At 42.3% G+C, this 17987-nt stretch overlaps 1 protein-coding gene across 1 annotated transcript in view; it reads left to right on the forward strand.

The window, feature by feature from the left end:
* cdh22 (cadherin 22) overlaps window positions 1-17987 on the forward strand; it is a 97157-nt gene that overhangs the window by 18573 nt on the left and 60597 nt on the right. Inside the window, exon 2 of the mRNA XM_084705377.1 lies at window positions 9636-9727. The gene's annotated coding sequence lies outside the window, so the exon portion shown is untranslated. The remainder of the gene's footprint in view (window positions 1-9635; window positions 9728-17987) is intronic.

Genomic DNA, 17987 nt, shown 5'->3' on the forward strand with positions numbered 1-17987 from the left:
CTCCTCTTCTATAGTAACATTATCGCTATTGCTGCATGGAGTCATTGTGGTGTACTAAATGCTAACATGCTATGTATGCAGAAAGCATCGACCTAGCGTATTAGGCTGTTCCCACTGCGTGATCTGCAGGCCATATGTGTCTGTGAATTCATTCAGATTGACTGGCTGGACTCTCTCCAAAAGACCAGAGCATCCTCTCTTCTCAGGGCCATAGGGTTTCTATACTAGAATGAAAAATCAATAACGTCGATAAGAGCAACATTAAGATGGGCAAGTGGTTTTAACAGTCCAATCTTGGCCATTGTCATCTTCCCATTTTTCAGGAGCTCTTTGTGTAGCATTTTGTCTGGATTCTGTAATTTTCTGAATTGGCCTCATAAGAATTACTGGATTCCTCAGACACATATCCCTTCCATTTTCATCAACCAAGCCTGAAGAACTTGAGATATATTGTACAGACCGCATGTTTATTTGATTTTATCACTGTTAGATTTATATATATGCACGTGTTGTGTATCTGTATTCCCAGAACGTGCCATTTATTTTCTTTTATTATCATACGTTTTCTTGATTGAGTGATTAAGTATATGTTGCTCCAAACTATGCTTTCTTTACCTAGCAGAGATCTGCCATCCACTAAGGCAGCCTTAATGGGCTTTTTTGAAAACATTATACAGAAAAACCACAGCTGTATTCATCTCTACCCACCATAAAGCTTAATTGCAGTAATGTAATTAATTGATGCTATACTTCAAACCCTTGATGACTTGCAGTCATTTAGTCATTCCATACAGTCACAGATGAATTAAGAGCAGAGTCTGGTCCACAGCTGAATTCTCTTTGAGACACATTGAAATGCACACTCTTTGAGTATCAGCTTCGATCAGCTTGGTAGACTGACAGCTAATTAGATAGCAAGAGTTTGGTATAGCAAATGGACTGCATACGTAAAGAAGTCGTAGCGTGCAAGAAATGACAATAAACTACATTTGAAGAGTTACACTGTCAAAAAGTCTATGTGTATAGGTGTGATAGAATTATTTATTTTTTGTTGCTATTTTTAATTATATTTGTATTCTTTCATAAAAGGGGTATTTTTCCAAGACACCTTGTACTGTATTTCTCTTTAGTATTTTATCCAGTTGTAAACCCAGAGCAGTTGGAGTGAAGCTTCGTTTAGACTTAAAAACTAAACATTTTAAATAGAAGAACACAGTGTACGGTAGTTTAAAAGTTTGAAGTGACATTTTGAACTGTGAAGCACAGTATGTGCTGCACTGGCCACTTGAAGTAGTTGGCGTTTACCTGAGTAGTATAGTGAGTGATTGTTCATGTTAGGAAATAAATTACAGCAAGCTTCTCTGACAGATGTTTGTTTTGAGACATACCCGAATGACTCATGTGTCAGTTCAGAACAAACATCACAAGACATACTTCTCTGGTGTTCTCCCACCTCTCCTCACCTCACATACCCATGCCCCTCAGTCATTTAAATCACTATCAAACATTAAAAACAAAAACAGATCTGAAAAAAGCCTTAAATGCTGTGCAATCTGATGGAATAAATGGTGCAATTATGCATAATGTGATTTTGCAAGATTTTTCCTCCCAGAAGGCACTGTTCCCATAAAGCAGCATTTAAAGAGTTTTGACACTAATGGCTCTGTGAAGACATAGCCCTCTGGAAGCCATCTTGGTTTCTCTCAGCAGCAACTCAGCAGAGCACAGTCAGACACATTTCCTCTCTTGATGAAAGGTTAATCTGTTGGGTAGAACTGAATGTAGCAGCCATTTCCACCCTGCCATTCACAGATGTACGCTACGCCTACGATGCGCAGCTGTTAAAGTTTTATGATCAAATTTAGCATTCCCTATTTGATGCAAAAATAATAAAACAAAGGAGGGGTGTTTGGTTTGTAGTTGGGAAAATAGAGCACAATTTCACCTATTTTTTGTCTTCAGTTCCTAAGAATGTAGCTTCTTTATGTTACTAAAACTATTTTTGAAGAAGCTCTGTGGAGGACTGTTTTTCAAGGCTGTGTTTCAAGATCCACCTAACCTCTCTTTTTATTAGAAGTTTCAGACACATCAAAACTACTCTCAAACAATGTAAGACCAACACAAGCTTTGCTGTTGCAAAGGCAATCGTTACTTTCAGAACACCTAGCATACTGTACATGATGCCCTTCAGTGCAAACAAGCTATTGCGGCCTTTGAACAATACACACTCTTACTATTAATTTGAAGCAACTCTTGTTTAACTCTACACGGACTCTAGGACATAACATAAATATATATGTAGAACATTTGATACTTTATTTACTACTCCTGTTTATTTAAAACGCGGTCTGACGTTTACTGACTGCCTTTTTGCATTGTTGAGTGTCTGTAGTTAAAAGTTGTCAAGACATCCTTTTGGAACTTATGTTTACAGTAATTCATGTTACTGAATTGGAAATTTGTTTATTTAACACTTCTCGTACTTGTGAACATGTATGGCATTTGCTCGGTACAATTGCCACGCACACAACAACACTTTAATATTTAACTTTAATAAATAAACCAATGCCACTCCTCCTGGCATGACCCACCAATTTCATTGTAAATAGCAAGACACCACAGACCCAAGCGCTACTGTGTTCATGTACTTTCTCCCTGATCTGCAGTGTATCTGTGCCATGTCTGAAGACCAGAGGACATTTGTCTGGGAATTTGAGAATCTACTTCTGTACATACCGCACTGCAAAATTCATTTCAGAGTGTGTCTTCAGCCGCAATGGATTGGAATTGTTTATACTTTTCTATTGGAAGTACACTTTCCAATCTCTCTGTTTGTGTGCCCACAGTTTTACACTAAAAAAGCCAAGAAGCTTACTAAGTGTGGAACAGTCACACTGAGGAGACAATTTAACTTAATGACTCCTCATCTTCTCTCAACTTAGGCTCTAATTGATCTGACTCAGCATGCCTGTGTGGACATGCTTCAGGTGGAATAGACAAAATCACTGACTGGAGGATTCGATTACTCACATCGGAAGGCCTGGGGTTGGCATTGTAATCTGCCTGTGCTCCTGCCAAATCAGACACAGAAAGAGAAAAGCACCACTAGTAGTGTTCTCCTTGAATACAATAAAATAAAAATTTGATTTTTTGTTATGTCGGTGGAACTGTAAGTCTATATTGCATAGCTGACAGGCAGTACGCATCTTTATGAGACAGTATGCATTTTTTCTCTTTCTCTCTCTCTCTCTCTCTCTCTCTCTCTCTCTCTCTCTCTCTCTCTCTCTCTCTCCCTCTCTCTCCCTCTCTCTCTCTCTCTCTCTCCCTCTCTCTCTCTCTCTCTCTCTCTCTCTCTTTCTTACACACACACACACTAACGCTAAGAGGAAAAGGGATATTTCCATCCCCTTAACAAGCTATTGTAAGGGATTATTCTCTTAGTTCTTGTAGCTACTGTCATGTCGCACAAGCCATGTTTTATTTCTCTACTCTCCCCCTCTGTTGATGAGAGCTTTCTGAAAGCCAGGGGAATTTGTTTGCTCTTTCCTATTTTTCTTCCATCCCATTCTTGTTGTAAATAATGCTTTTTCATCCTATCCTCCAGCTCAGTGTGTTGAATGCATTTTTGGAAAATGAAGAGGTGTTTGAAGTTGAAGCCGATTTTAAACTTTCATATCTCTTGGCCTTTAGTGTCAGTTTTTTTGCCTTTCTCTTTGATATACACGGCAAATACACAGACTATTGAATTTGTGGCAGCCCTTTTTTCCTTGTGATATAAGAAAGTTCATGCGATGCACTGATAGCTCTGAATGGGTTTCTCTTTGACTTACGCACACCTATCTGTCTTCGCCTTGGGTCACTTCTCCTGAGTGTTATCAGTCTACAGAGCTACAGTACACAAATAAAGGCGGCTGAATCAAAGGTGATTGATTGACGTGGATAAGTGTTTTGCTTTGTTACTAGGTTCTGAAGTGGGATGCGCAGGAGAAAGCTTTGCTTAGGCACAGAACAGGCATCTTCTCTTCAACTCTCTGTGCTCCCCCTGTAGACTCATTTCAAACCATTTTAATGGCCCTCCAAATCTCCAAACCCCCCAACCTATCAACAGAGCCTCTGTCAAATCTGTCAGAACTGTCAACTCTCTCTTTCAATACAATCCTTTTTAGTCTGCTTCACCAATCAATACCCATCCTGCCATGCAGTGTTCTCTAAAACACTCGTTATTACGAAGTTAACAAAGTTGTCAAAGTAAAAAACGAAACACATATTGTAGTTGTGGTTAATTGTTCAGAAACGTTCAGAGGCTCACACTGAATGTGGTATCCTCCCCTCAAGCCTCAAGCCCCCCCCCCCCCCCCCCCAAGCCTCAAGCCCCCACCCCCCTCTCACACACACACACAGTCTTAAAGATCCTGTAAAGTGGAATTGAAAAATAGTTTTAAGTTCATCACACCACAGAAGAATGTGTTGTTACAGTAACTACCCATCCAAATCTGAATGGAAAAAAAAGTATGTTAAATTAGTCTTTGAAATTGTGAGAAAATCAGCAGTCTTCTCTGCTTGAGACTGGGTTGCCTGAAGGAGCTGAATCTCCGCCCCCTAAAATGTATTGAATTTAGCAACAACAGCAACACTAGCTAAATCAATTGCAGATATCAGAACAGACCTACCTGCAGTCTCTGCAGAGTGTTTTATGTATTAATTACTTTGTCTTTGCATCATACCAGCTGAGTAACAGAATGCAACCATCTGTGATCTGACGTAGATAGGTCGCTTTGACGTATATCGGTCGGGTTTTGGTTACGCCTAAACAACACCTGAGCTGAAAATGGAAGAGAAACTGTTCAGCGTTTTAACTCCACATTTCAGTGCGACCAAGTTTTTGCTCTTTGCACATGCTTTCAGGAACTCATTTCACACGTATGTACTGAGAAGCAAATCATGGAATTTGCATTACAGAATCTTTAAGTGGTGGTGTTTGAGAATGTAGCCACAGGGAAGCTTCTATCCACATAACTAGATTAACTCACTTAAAGCTCAGATCTGCTTTATTTGCAAATGGGGTTCATCGCATCACCATCCCCTGTCGGTCATCTCTCTCTCTCTCTCTCTCTCTCTCTCTCTCTCTCTCTCTATCTATCTATCTATCTATCTATCTATCTATCTATCTATCTATCTATCTATCTATCTCTCTCCCCGTCTCTCGCTCTCTTTCTTTATCTCTCTCTTGATGTCTCTTCTTCTACTTTTCTCTCTCTCTCTCTCTTTCTTTCTCTCTCTCTCTCTCTCTCTCTCTCTCTCTCTCTCTCTCTCTCTCTCTATCTATCTATCTATCTATCTATCTCTCTCCCCGTCTCTCGCTCTCTTTCTTTATCTCTCTCTTGATGTCTCTTCTTCTACTTTTCTCTCTCTCTCTTTCTTTCTCTCTCTCTCTCTCTCTCTCTCTCTCTCTCTCTCTCTCTCTCTCTCTTTCTCTCTCTCTCTCTCTCTCTCTCTCTCTCTCCGTCTGCGTTTCCCTCTTCCTGTCTCTTTGAGGAAGTCTCAGATGGTTTAGTTTAGTTCAGAACAGCAGCTGCTTCCTGTGTCACATTCAAAAATGTTCCCCTGACAGTGAGCAGATGGTACTGTTTGCTTTTGAGTTAGCCAATGCAACATACAGCTAACTAATGAAGTCTGACTAAATGTGAGTTGGCCGTTTTGTATTGTACAGTATAGCAAGGACATAGACTAAACCTACACCAAACTGAACCAATATCTAAACTACAAAAGTCGATTTATTTTTTGTACGTGCCCAATATGTTAAAGCACTTTTGATATGTCCTTGGATAGAGTATCAATTTGTTTTATACCATGCTATAATAAACTAAACAGAATTGAAAGCACAGCAGCAACAACACCCCCTAGAGAGAAGACAACAAGTTATTACAGAGTGGAAGAGAGAATCATCTTGAGGCGGAGCCTCCTTAGTCTTCGTCCCTTCAGCGCTAGCCAGGGGAGGCTGGCCTTAAGCCTCTTTCCCTGGGAGACTGGAGAGAGGGAAAGATGGATAGACAGCCAGATGAAAAGAGGAAGGGAGGAGGGCAGACTGAGGGATAAATAAAAGTAGGCGAAGAGAAAAAGAAAAGAAGGCAGATGGTGGAAAAAAAGGGGAAGAAGGGTCGTGGGAGGGGGAGGGGGGCCTCGTGGAAGTAGGATGAGAGGAAAAGATGGACTGAATAAAGGAGAGCAGAGAAGGATGGTACAGAGAAGGAGGAAGGAGGGAGAGAGGGAGAGAGAGAGGGAGAGAGAGAGGGTTAGACAGGCTGAGTGGAGCTCAGGAAGCCCAAGGCCTCTGGGATTGTGGTGCGTTTATCCTGCTCTGCAGCAGCAGTGCTCTGAAGCAGCACCTCAGGAGCTGACTTTAAAGCACCCGGGTGGCTGCTGGTGCCACCGCCGAGCTGATCTGTTAATACCCCCCCCGACACAGAGGGGCCTCACTGCACCACACATGCACGCCTGGGGGGGGCCACAGGATCATATCATTTCTGCGCAGACAATCCTAACCCCTCCCCCTCCACCACCCCCCCCCCCCCCTTTCCCAGTGCCCCCAGCCATGTGGTTACCTCAGTGATTAAGAGATAGAGTATCATCTGCCTTTGTTGGACGTGGTCACCCAACACTGCCGCTCCAGGAAGCATGCAGTCTCAGAACGGAAGGCGAATTCGGCGTGATGCCAGGCCGTGGAGACTGCTGCTCATTGAACGTCGACCTGTTGGGCATGGGCAGAGCTTGAGGGGCAGACAGGAGGGACAGTATTTCCTTAACGATGTCAAGAAACCTTTGAAAGGTCACCATGGACCTTTGAGTAAAACGTGTGTGTCTGCAGCAATGTTCAAACTGAACCCAAGCCCCTTCTGTCAGATCCAGTACTGTGTTAAGGGGTTTACGTATAGCAGTCGTTCTCAAAGTGTGGTCCATAGTGGTCTGCCTCCGTAGTGGTCCGCGATGGCCACAAGTAAATTATTGCGACATTTTCTAACGTACAACTCAGAAAGAAGAAAACACAGTCAGTAGTAGCCTATTAAAATGGACTACTTCCGCATTCTGACATCGCAGCCTCTGCATGGGTTGTACCAGAGCCTCTCTGGTTGTACCATGTGAGGGAGTTCTCCCCTCCCAAATAGAGTTGGTTGGGTCCATAGCCCGTCTTTTCTAAAAAGTTTTCTCAGATAGGCAATGGCCGGGTGGCCCAACCGTAACGATACATGTCAGGAAGGATGGATGGGAGCAGGGCCGGAGTGATGGCATCACTAGATAAGGTTTTACCAATTGAAAAACGGCTATTTATTTTACATAAATCTCCAAAAACTATTTTGCGCTCAAATAATGGCCAAACATTTTGTGTGGAAATCCCTATGTGCATCACATCAAACCCATATGTCCTAGGTTTGGGCTAGAATATTTACAACGTCTGGCTCCGTGCTTGATTAACACTCGGATTGTTAAGCAGTCGCAAAACTTGTATTTGTTTTCATAGCAGAAATTATAATTAGCAGAAGAGCCTACATTATCCGTTAGAAAATCATGTGCCGCTAAAAATTGTATGGCGCCAGGTCTGGAGGCCTGTTGTCCCGGGGATAAAGCCTACTATTTTGGTCTGCAAGTTTTTATTTATTGGTTAAGTGGTCTGAAAAAGTTTGAGAATCACTGACGTGAAGTAATATGTAAGTTAAAACACCACAGTACCCAATACTTTGTTGGTGGCACCCACATCACATGTATTGGAGTGAACAGCAGGAGGAACAACCACTGTACAATATTCTCATTAGTTTACCTCCATTTGGTTTCCAATTTTATGGGATGTTGGTTCTTAAAAGCTCTTTTTTGGGGAGAATGAAAATCTGTCTGCCTGGCTTGATCATATGCTACTCATCAACCTTGTCTTTATTGTATCTGCCATCTGACAGTTTTTCTGTGATCACCTGTGTTAAAGGAGTTACTTTGAACTGTGTTACTTTACTCAGGCCTCATTCTGTATGGATGGATATTACTCTGAACACTTCTGAACATATTCTCTATTTTGTGCAGTTCTATTCATCCTTTCAGACTTTTGTTTTTTTTCCAAGGTCTAAATTACAGTTCGGTTTTCTGTTTCCAGCTCGAAATACTGATATGGGTCTATTATACTGATCAGCCTGTTGTATTCCACTTGGTTAACCAAGGTCATATTCAGGTGAGTGGATAGACAAAAATCCCACAAGGTTCAAAGGCAACCGAAAAACAGGGCAGAATGAGAAAAGCACAAGTCTCCGGTTGATGAAAAACAACAACCACTGTGGCTCCTATGGTGTCGGCTGTCTGGATAGACGTGAAAGCGCAGAGGCTAACAATGTGATATGTTTCTTTCTCACTGACTGAATAAAAAAAGTCTCATAAACCCATGGAGAAACAGTAAAATAGGGAATTTATTTTACGGTACTATAGGCTATAGTAAATACATATATATTTTATTTTATATTATTGGGTCTCTGAGCATAGCATGCAGGAGCTACAGTACATAATTCACACTGACTGACTTCTAGTGTCCCGGTCAGTCTAGACATTCTCCATAGTATAGATGCATCTGATCACCTGGACTTTGAGCCCCAGTGTTTCCTCAAGGTCTTGTTAACAATTCAATGCTTATCTGAATTCGTTTTTTCAAGTCAATAATCTTTCTCTAAGCACGTTGTGGTTAAATGTCACGTTTGTTGATACTCTCCTCTGGTCTGCTTACATTGCTTGTCGTACTAAGCAGGCAGGATAACAAGCTGAATCCTTAAACTAGTGAATGATGATACAAGTTACAGTTTTGGAATATCTTACCTGGAATGATCATCACAATCATATTTACCCATTGATTTTATAACTACCATCAATTTTGCAGTAAAGGAGGGTCACCAGTGCCTCTTATGCAACCCCATATCCTCTCATCACGCTCACCTGTGCACCCAAGCAGCGCGGCAGTCTATTAGCATGTGACTAGCCAGGCATGTGCAAATAGCTAGATGGTAATGTAAACGTTAACAACAATGGTGCAGGGCCACTGCCCTCTGCCTTGTAGCTACACAGGAAGCACCATGTACCTCCTTTGTAATCTTCATCGCCGGGACAAAGTTTGCGTGATTAGACTCCAGTTAGGTTGTAATTAAAATAATTTAAGTAGACATGGCAGCCTCTCACGGGACCCTGCTTTGTACCATGGGGGGGGTGGTGGAGGGGGGGGAGCAGAGGGACGGGGGGGTTAGAAGGTAATTAAATGAAGTCTGTGGGTTATTGAATGTGCTCTCGACTGAACAAAGTGATGGCTTCTTCTCTCTTTCTCCCCCAACCCCCCCCCCCCCCCCCCGAAACACAACCCCCACCTGAGTGCAAGAAGACAGTTAATGACTTTTTTTTTCCAAAAGCACTTTAGCTCCTGCCCTGGCTCGCTCCAGACAGAGTGTTAGGGTATTTTTCTTCCGTTCGCCAGGGAGATGGGTCTCGCCATTTTTCTCTCGTCCATTAGCAAATTACCTTCCCCCCTCCCCTTTGTCTGCCATTAGGCTGCATCTGGGAAATTAATTCTTCTCAAGTTAGGAAAACAATGAAGTTGAATCTTGTTCCTTCTGTTGCAGGGACCGTGGAGGAGATGGGGAGAGGGGAACGAGGCCTGCCGTCTTGAAGAGGACAGCTGGGGTTCAGATCGTGCATCTTCAACATTAGCCAGGTTTGTTAATCTAACTATGATGAGCAAATCATTTATATGTGTGTACTCGTAGCATCATGTATCTTGCCATTATGCAGGCAAGCTCAAGGGCTGGTTATACATCTTAACCATGTTTGCATTCGGAGAAAATGTTCAACAGGCCTCGTGAATGTACGGTGTTTACTTGAAGGACTCATAAAGAAAGGTTTACCATGCCATAAACTGTAAAAGTATGTCACTGCTAAAGCAATCATAAGTAGCAGGAGAGAACAATAAAGAGTAATCTACACAGATGTTGCCAGGTAAAAGAAAGAAAAATACCTGCACACAGGAATAACGCACCTCTTGAAAATCAAGACACGCTTTAACAGTCAAGGTTAGGTATAAAAGCACCTTTCAAACCTGCAGTTTCAAGAGGTAGATATTTGAATTCCCTCATTATACTGACATTTAAAAGGTGCTTTCATTTTTCAAGGCCTTCTGAAAATCTCCTGCCTAATAAATGCATTCATGAAACGCTATGATTAATCAATGATTAATCAACATGTTCATCAATAATGAGATTCAAAAGGATACAGCGTCAGATCCTGATTAGCATGATAAACAAAGTCAGTGACTGAGTGGATTATAAAGAGAAAATCCAAAGGAAGAGCTTCTCCTTTCTGTCCTCATGTGTTCCCAGTATTCTGGATTATCGCTCAACCAAAATCTGATGACTCATGGGATTACCGACTTTGTGGGCCCACCCGACCTACGGTAATATGTCCAGCCATGTGTCAGGTCTTTAATATCAGGGGTAATGCCTAATTAAAACATAGTTCCAGATTATGTGGGTTTGAATTTGGTTACACCATCTGCCATATCTGTAATTGAATGCACAGGATATCATAATATTGTGTGTACTGAGGCACAATATCAGTGTTTTTAGGGAGGTTTTTTTTAGGGACTCCCAAACAGGTCGGTGGCTGAAGGATTTAGTTCTCATTAGGTGACTCACACCAGACAGTAGGCTGCACGACTGCACAGTAGCATACAGCATCCTACCCTGATAGATGCAAATGTACCGTACGCACATGTATTCAAGTCAAGGGCAATATCCTATGTGCTGCTAGCTTTGAGGTACTATACTGCTATATATCACGGCAGTTGGGTTATATGGTGATGCTCTGTGTGACATGTTGCTTCAGTCCACAACTACCAATAGAGCTGTATTTTTATGACAATAACTACAGTTTATGTGCTCATATCTTATGTGCTCTTGTCTGCCTTGGGGATGCCTTTTATTGTGTGTTTTTCTCCTTTTATTACTTTGATACCACACTGGGAGAATGGTTTGGTAATAGAAGCCAACCATTGGAGTGTATACAGTGTCAAAACAGAAGATTAAGGAATGCTTGGACTTTGTTTACCATTGCCAGGCTGTTGGTGTAGATTGGTTTATAAATGGTTTTAATCCAAGATTATTCTTTATCCATAAATCCTTTAGCACTAAAGTTTACCAGTAGTCTCACCAGTCAGTAAAATGGGCAGTCTAAATTAATATGTATGCGTGTGAGTATGCATGTGTGTGAGTGTGCGTGTGTTTTAGATACTGTAAACCACAAGTCTGGCTCTTTGCAACAATGTGAACAAAGTCTGCCTGAATGGACACAGTCAATTCCCCAGCATAAGGGACATAAATATGGAAGTTATATGGTTGTGTTTTAGGCTATTATACTACATAAAGCTTCTCTGACTTCTTGGCTGGAACACAGCAGACACACTCAGAGTGTAAAAGGGTGATTTAACACCAGTTCATAAACAGCATAAAATGGATGCGAGGATGTAGACTGTTGAGAAACCTCCAAATTGTGCACACGGTAATCCACTTTTACAGTTGACAAAGTGAAATGTTTTCTTTATATGGTGACTAATGTGGCCACTTCACGTATAAAAGACGAGGACAAATATTTAGAAATTGATTATATTTCCAAATATTGGCCAGGTATCAAATATTGTCCAAGGCAAAACATATTCCACCGTATTCAGCCCAGTGAATGATGAATATGAATGAATGGATCACCACAGCACAGCAAGTGGTATAGTAGTACTGTATCAGCAGTACTGAAGACTTAATGTATTCATTTCAAGCATTCCGATATTCAGTTGCAATGAATAAAGACGAAAACAAAGATGAGGCTTGGTTTTGAAAAATAATATTTCCCACACAGTGGCCTGTTAGTCAAAGTAAAAAATGTAATCCATTTTACTGTGTCTACTTTGATGAACCCGGTGAATGGTGAATCTTAGGACAGATGTCAGTATAGCTCAGCAGGCTGGTCTGTATGAGGGGACGTAATGTGTTCAGTATTAGCATTCAGATTGTCTTTTGCCTTGGATGGAGAGCTGTGGAGAAAGGAGAATGCAGATTTGTTGATGAGATAATCACACATTATGTAAGGACCTAGTGATGTGAAGCCGGAAAAGGATGTTGTTTGTATGCAGATATGTAATTGTATTCAGACATGCATCATCAACAAGGCTGGAAAAACAGGGGTGTGTTGAGATCTTTAATGCATGACCGGCCCAAAAAGTTCCCTGGCGTTTACAGTCAAAGGCTTTGGCACAGCAAAGTGTGTGGTCTGTACATCCAAAGAAAGGTGTAATTTGTAGTCTATCTGTCAAGAGAAATGTAACACAACCTGATATCGTATCATTTAGCCCGACATTCCTCCCCCCCGACAACTCACGGCGATCGATAACGCCATGTATTATTTAATGAGATGAACCTCGGGGCTACGTCAAGACAAGCGGTGCCGGTATTAAACAATAGCATTCCCTATCTGACGATGATTTCAAGGCAGCGCGAGTACACACATTGTATATTTATAAAAGCACTGTACAGTCTTGTAATCCCTCTGTGGAGATCTCTTTCCGTCAGCTCTGATCAGAGAAGTGAGAAGTGAGAGCGTATCAAGTCTGTATTGATCACTACTGTGTGCTGCAGTCCATCTCATCAGCCAGTGTTGTCTACGGCAGCTGGGTGGCAGGCAGGGTGTTAAATTGAGCCTCCGTTGGGCCTCATCGATTTTATATCCATGAAGACCAAACAAAGAAGTCTTTTGTTTTTGCATCCACGCAGAGTGACGAAGGCCCGGAAGGGCCCCACCCCTCTCTGCTAGCAAACCCTCTTTGGTGTTCAATCGCCACATCCTGCTAATTCTCTCTAAATAAACATACTCACCATGTGACGTGAGGAAGGTGCACACACACACAGACACACACACACACAGACACACACACCTCTTCTTTGACAGAGTGTACAAACTAATAAGCTCCCACCTATATCTACTCCTTTAAACACTAGTGGTTCACTCTCTCTTTTTGACTTCCTCCCACCTTGAGGCAGTCGAAATACAAGGCGTCGGAATGCAAATAGTTGTACTGCCGGGCATGACCCCACCCCCTGGTTAGCGCTCCACTTTTTGCCAGGGGATCTTTGAGGCTGCAATGGGACTTTTAATGAACAGGCCTTTTATTGATCTGTGGACAAAACAGTCGTTAATTATGTGTGAGCAGGAATTTAATTGAGGGAGTGAAAAGGGTCTTTGCCCTGGCTAATACATAGTCAAGAATGAGGAGGATTTGATTGAGTTCAGAGCCATCGGGGTGACGCCTGTGTGCAAATGATCCATCAACCAATGTCCTCAGTTTCTACCTCCTCCCACTTCCCTTTCTCACGCTCTCACACACAATCTCTCCCTCCTTCCTCTTCCCTCTACTAGAGAACAAGTACACCCTTTCTTCTTTAGCCTTTGTATGTGTGTGTGTGCTTGTGTGTTTGTGTTGTGTTGACCAGAGCAGCAATTTTCTTGACTGGTACAAATTAAGGAAGAGAGGGCCCTGACGAGGAGCTGGTCTGGTTGAACACATTATTGACCAGAGAAGGAGGTATTCAACGGAATGCAGTCCTAGCTTCAGAGAAGGAAGTCATTTTTGGTTCTCTTGTGTGTTTTGTTCAGTTGTACATCATCCACCTGTGGCTCAGTAATGGACTTAGAGTGACTCACAAGATCTGACTGTACCCCTCACACCTCCAACTGTCTGCCAGTCCTACTGCACCATCAAGCCTTCAGAACATCTCTGGTCTGGCAAAGAAAGGCCTCGATCAAACACACACTGTGAAGGAAATTACTTTGCAGCATCAGTTATGCATCTGAAGCTACCAAAACAGGTTAGGATTGACTTAAGAGCAAACCACTGTAGTTCAGTACTGCACACGCAATCATATATTACAGGACAATACAGAGTCCTTAAATATTTAATCCCTCCCTCACTTTCTGTATCATAAGAAAAAAAAGAACACGACAGGGATTTATATACAGTAGGTGCTACCACTGTAGTTCTAGAAGTAACATTGTGATCCAGGGATGTGTTTAAGCTCAATGTGACTTAGTTTCTTATTAAAAGAGGCTTATTTACTTCCTTACCACCCAAAGAATCAAGGCTGCTTAAGGTCTCAAGCTGACAGCAATTTCCATACTGTACCTATCAAATGGCTTTTTAATTTTTGTAACTATGGGAATGTATTCAGTAAGTGGTGTTCAAGCTGCAGGTGGGAGCTTTATATACTCAGGAAAAATGTAGTACAGAATCCAGACTCTGTATGTTACATGAGGAGGGATCTAGAATGGAAGTGATTTAAACAAGCTGAGCCTTTGCATCTGGCGTCATGCTGTGTGTGTGTGTGTGTGTGTGTGTGTGTGTGTTTGTCTGTTATGAAACAAACTGCAGAGTGACAACAGCTATGGTGGCTCAATGTCCACAGCTTGGAAACATGTACAAAGCACAGCGATTAGCCCAACTTTTCTGTGGTAGCTTTATTGTAAAAGCATCATCCATGATCATCTGCTCTTCTGGTGGTTTGGAACTTGGTGACTAGAGTGGATCGGGTTGTTGTTTTGGAAACACTTGGGGCCCATTGGTGTCACCAACACTACGACCAAACCTCCAGTTTACTGACTAACCATATACTGGTACAGATAAAAGGAGGTTTTTGTTGCTTACACTTACACAGAAATGGGCACAAATCTGGAGAGGATAACGATACATTAGCAATATACTGTCCATGCAGTGGCAGCCAATGACACACAGTAGGCAACATAGGCGGCTGCTTAGGGCTCAAAATGTCGCAAAATAGTGTTTGTTAATTGGTCCGGAAGTGTGCCATGCTATGGCGACAGTGGAGTAGTGTTGCTTTTCTTTTCCGGTTCAGCAGAATATGACCAATTTTAGAAGAAAAAACATTTACACATTACTGTGTTCAAACATACAGTACACATATATATGTATAGCCTTCACATTGCCACACACACACACACACACACACACACAATAGCCTGTAAACTCAATATACATAGATATTATAGAGATTTTTATGGTTTATGGACTTCATGGTTAAATAAAGGTTAAATAAATAAAAAAATACAGTCTACATTACCCTATACAGAATACTGCAGCTGAGCACAAGCCTAACCTATTTTCATGGTTACGTTTCACCTGTGAAGAGCACTGTTATCCTTCAATTACTAAATGATTTCTCCAATGATCACCCATGGGCCAGGATTCTGTAGGCTGGGATTTCTAATATGTTGTGACTGCTGATGACATTCTCCAGTAAGACAGAAAGCCATTACCGTGACACTAGGAAGCCAACAGAGGGTCATTAACAGTGCCATAGTGAGCCTGTTTGTTATGTTGCGTTAGCCCAGGGTCCGCCACCCCTGTTGCTCTGTGATGAATGTACAGTGTTGTACAGGGCATGTGTGGCCTCATACTAATATGAGTGTTCACCTCTCCTGTGGGACCACAAGGCTGGGGCTCTGACACATCATTACAGATGGATGGAGCCATTTGTTTTTAGATGTTGTGCTGAAAGATTTGGCACTGCGTTGTGTTTGCTTTCACAAGTATAGCCGCACCCTTTTCTATCAGGTGTTGGCACGCACGGCCGTGTTCAGGAATAATGAAGCGCACGTGCGTCGGTGTTCATTGATCATATTATTTTGTGCACGCATGTGTGTGTGGGGGGGGGGTGATTGGTGGATGGTTCTATGTGGGGGGGATGGTGATTGGTGGGTGGTTCTATGTGGGGGAGGATGGTGATCGGTGGATGGTTCTATATGAGGGGGATGGTGTTTGGTGGATGGTTCTATATGAGGGGGATGGTGATTGGTGGATGGTTCTATGTGGGGGGGATGGTGATTGGTGGATGGTTCTGTGTGCATGTGTGGGGACTTGTCAGTGTGTGTCAGTGTGTGTCAGTGTCTGTGTCTGGCTGTCTGGCTGTTTTTTTTGTGGTTCAGTAGAGGATCCCCCTTGATTCCTGTTTGGGCAGTGCTATGAGAATGGCTGTCTTGATTTGGATGATTACTTCAAACATCGTTACAGTCAATACCTAGATGTAAAGACCCACCTTGACCATTCTGACCATTCAGATTGTTCCCAGAAATTAGCTAGGCTACCATAAACAAATCTATTCTTTATTGGCAAAGAAAACTGTATAAATCTGTTCAGCTCCAACCTCCTAGTTAAGTTTGCTGACGACACAACCATCATGGGCCTCATCTCTGACAGTGACGAGTCAGCCTACAGAGAGGAGGTTGACACCCTGACATCATGGTGTCAGGACAATAACCTCTCTCTCAACATCAGCCAGACCAAAGAGATGATTGTGGACTATAGGAGGCGGCAGGAGGAGGAGCATGCACAACAGTTTCTACCCAAGGGCCATCAGGCTTCTGAACGGACACTGATATGGACATTGATTTACTGCACACTAGTCACTTATACACTGTCAGCTACTGGTTGCACTATCAGTAACATTGCACTATTGTACCTCACTCTACCTCGCCACCAGGCTCCTGTATGGTCATTGACATAGTCACTGATCTGGAATTTTGCACTATTGTACTGTACTCCACTTAGATTAGTATAGGTTATAGGGTTGAAATAGGTTTTATGTGCATTTAGGGTTAGTATAGTGTATTATTTATTGTTATCTGTAATTTAGGAAGTTTTAGTATTAGGGTTAGTATAGTCAAATATGTATTGCTATTTGTATATTTAGGAAGTTTCACTTATTTAAGCTCAGCATAGATGTAAATTATGTTCTGTGTACTTATATGTTATGTTATGCCAGGTGCTTGCGTTGTCTTGTCTTAAGAATTTCAGTGCCCAGTCTGACCTTGTGTTGTTCTGTGTACCTGACAAATAAAAGACTTGAACTTCAAGACAAATTGTTAAATAGTTATTTATATACAGTAGGACAGGCCTTTCATGTGACTGCCTGTATCTTCCTGCCTGCATTCATGTTCCTCATAAATCTTAAACTACAAATTATTAAACAAGGAAGAAAAATAGATTCCGTGTGTGGTTGTCTGGAAAACAACACAAAAAACAATCAAACATAGATGTCATGATCTCTTCCCTCCTTTATAATGCTGTCAAACAGATTACCTCCAACATGCTATTTGCGTGCACATACACCAGTACTTTATTAATAATTCCAAGCCAGTGCCTCAACCAATCAATGGGCTTCACATTCTGCCTGAAACTCACACAACGAAAAATAGACTTTCAATTTTAAGAACATGCTTTGCTAACAACCTGGGCTCACAAGGGGAATTAACTAATTACGATGCATGAAAGCGAGAGATAGTGCAAGCGGGGGTTTGATAAGAGTAAGGACAAAGACATAGTGTTGTGTTTTGCTGTCATGTCAACACCAGCCTATCACTTGTACGGTACGCACTAAGTCTACTCTTCGGATTGGACCAAACCTAGCTGTAATTGTGTATTTCGGCACCACTGCACGGCGAGCGGGTCGCTTGCGTCCTCGACTCTAATGCTCTCATTAGTTCTGCACTGCAGTGATTGCTGAATTCAGATGTGGAAGGGGAGTAATGGGCAATCGCAACGAGGTGCTGAGGCGGTCGCCAATAATTCCGGCTACGTGTCTGCTCACCTCGGCCTCGGCCACTTTGGATCACACTTCGGAATGAAATTAGACCCCTCAAAAGTCTTTAGACATGCCTATAACCAGGCTGCCATTGTTGTAATGTGTCTGACCTTGACCCGAGAGGGATTAATCGGACGAGACAGACCTGACTGGGCTGCTGGTGCACGTAGCTCATTTCCATACTGCACACAGGCGCTGTGTTTGGCCATCAGAGGCGGCGAACAAGCCAACTTAGTAATGTGTATAGAAGGAGCTGTGGGGGGGGGGAGTAGAGTCAAGTTA

The sequence above is a fragment of the Hypomesus nipponensis genome, chromosome 9, assembly GCF_054491055.1.
Source record: "Hypomesus nipponensis isolate SF chromosome 9, ASM5449105v1, whole genome shotgun sequence".
NCBI classification, from domain to species: domain Eukaryota; kingdom Metazoa; phylum Chordata; class Actinopteri; order Osmeriformes; family Osmeridae; genus Hypomesus; species Hypomesus nipponensis.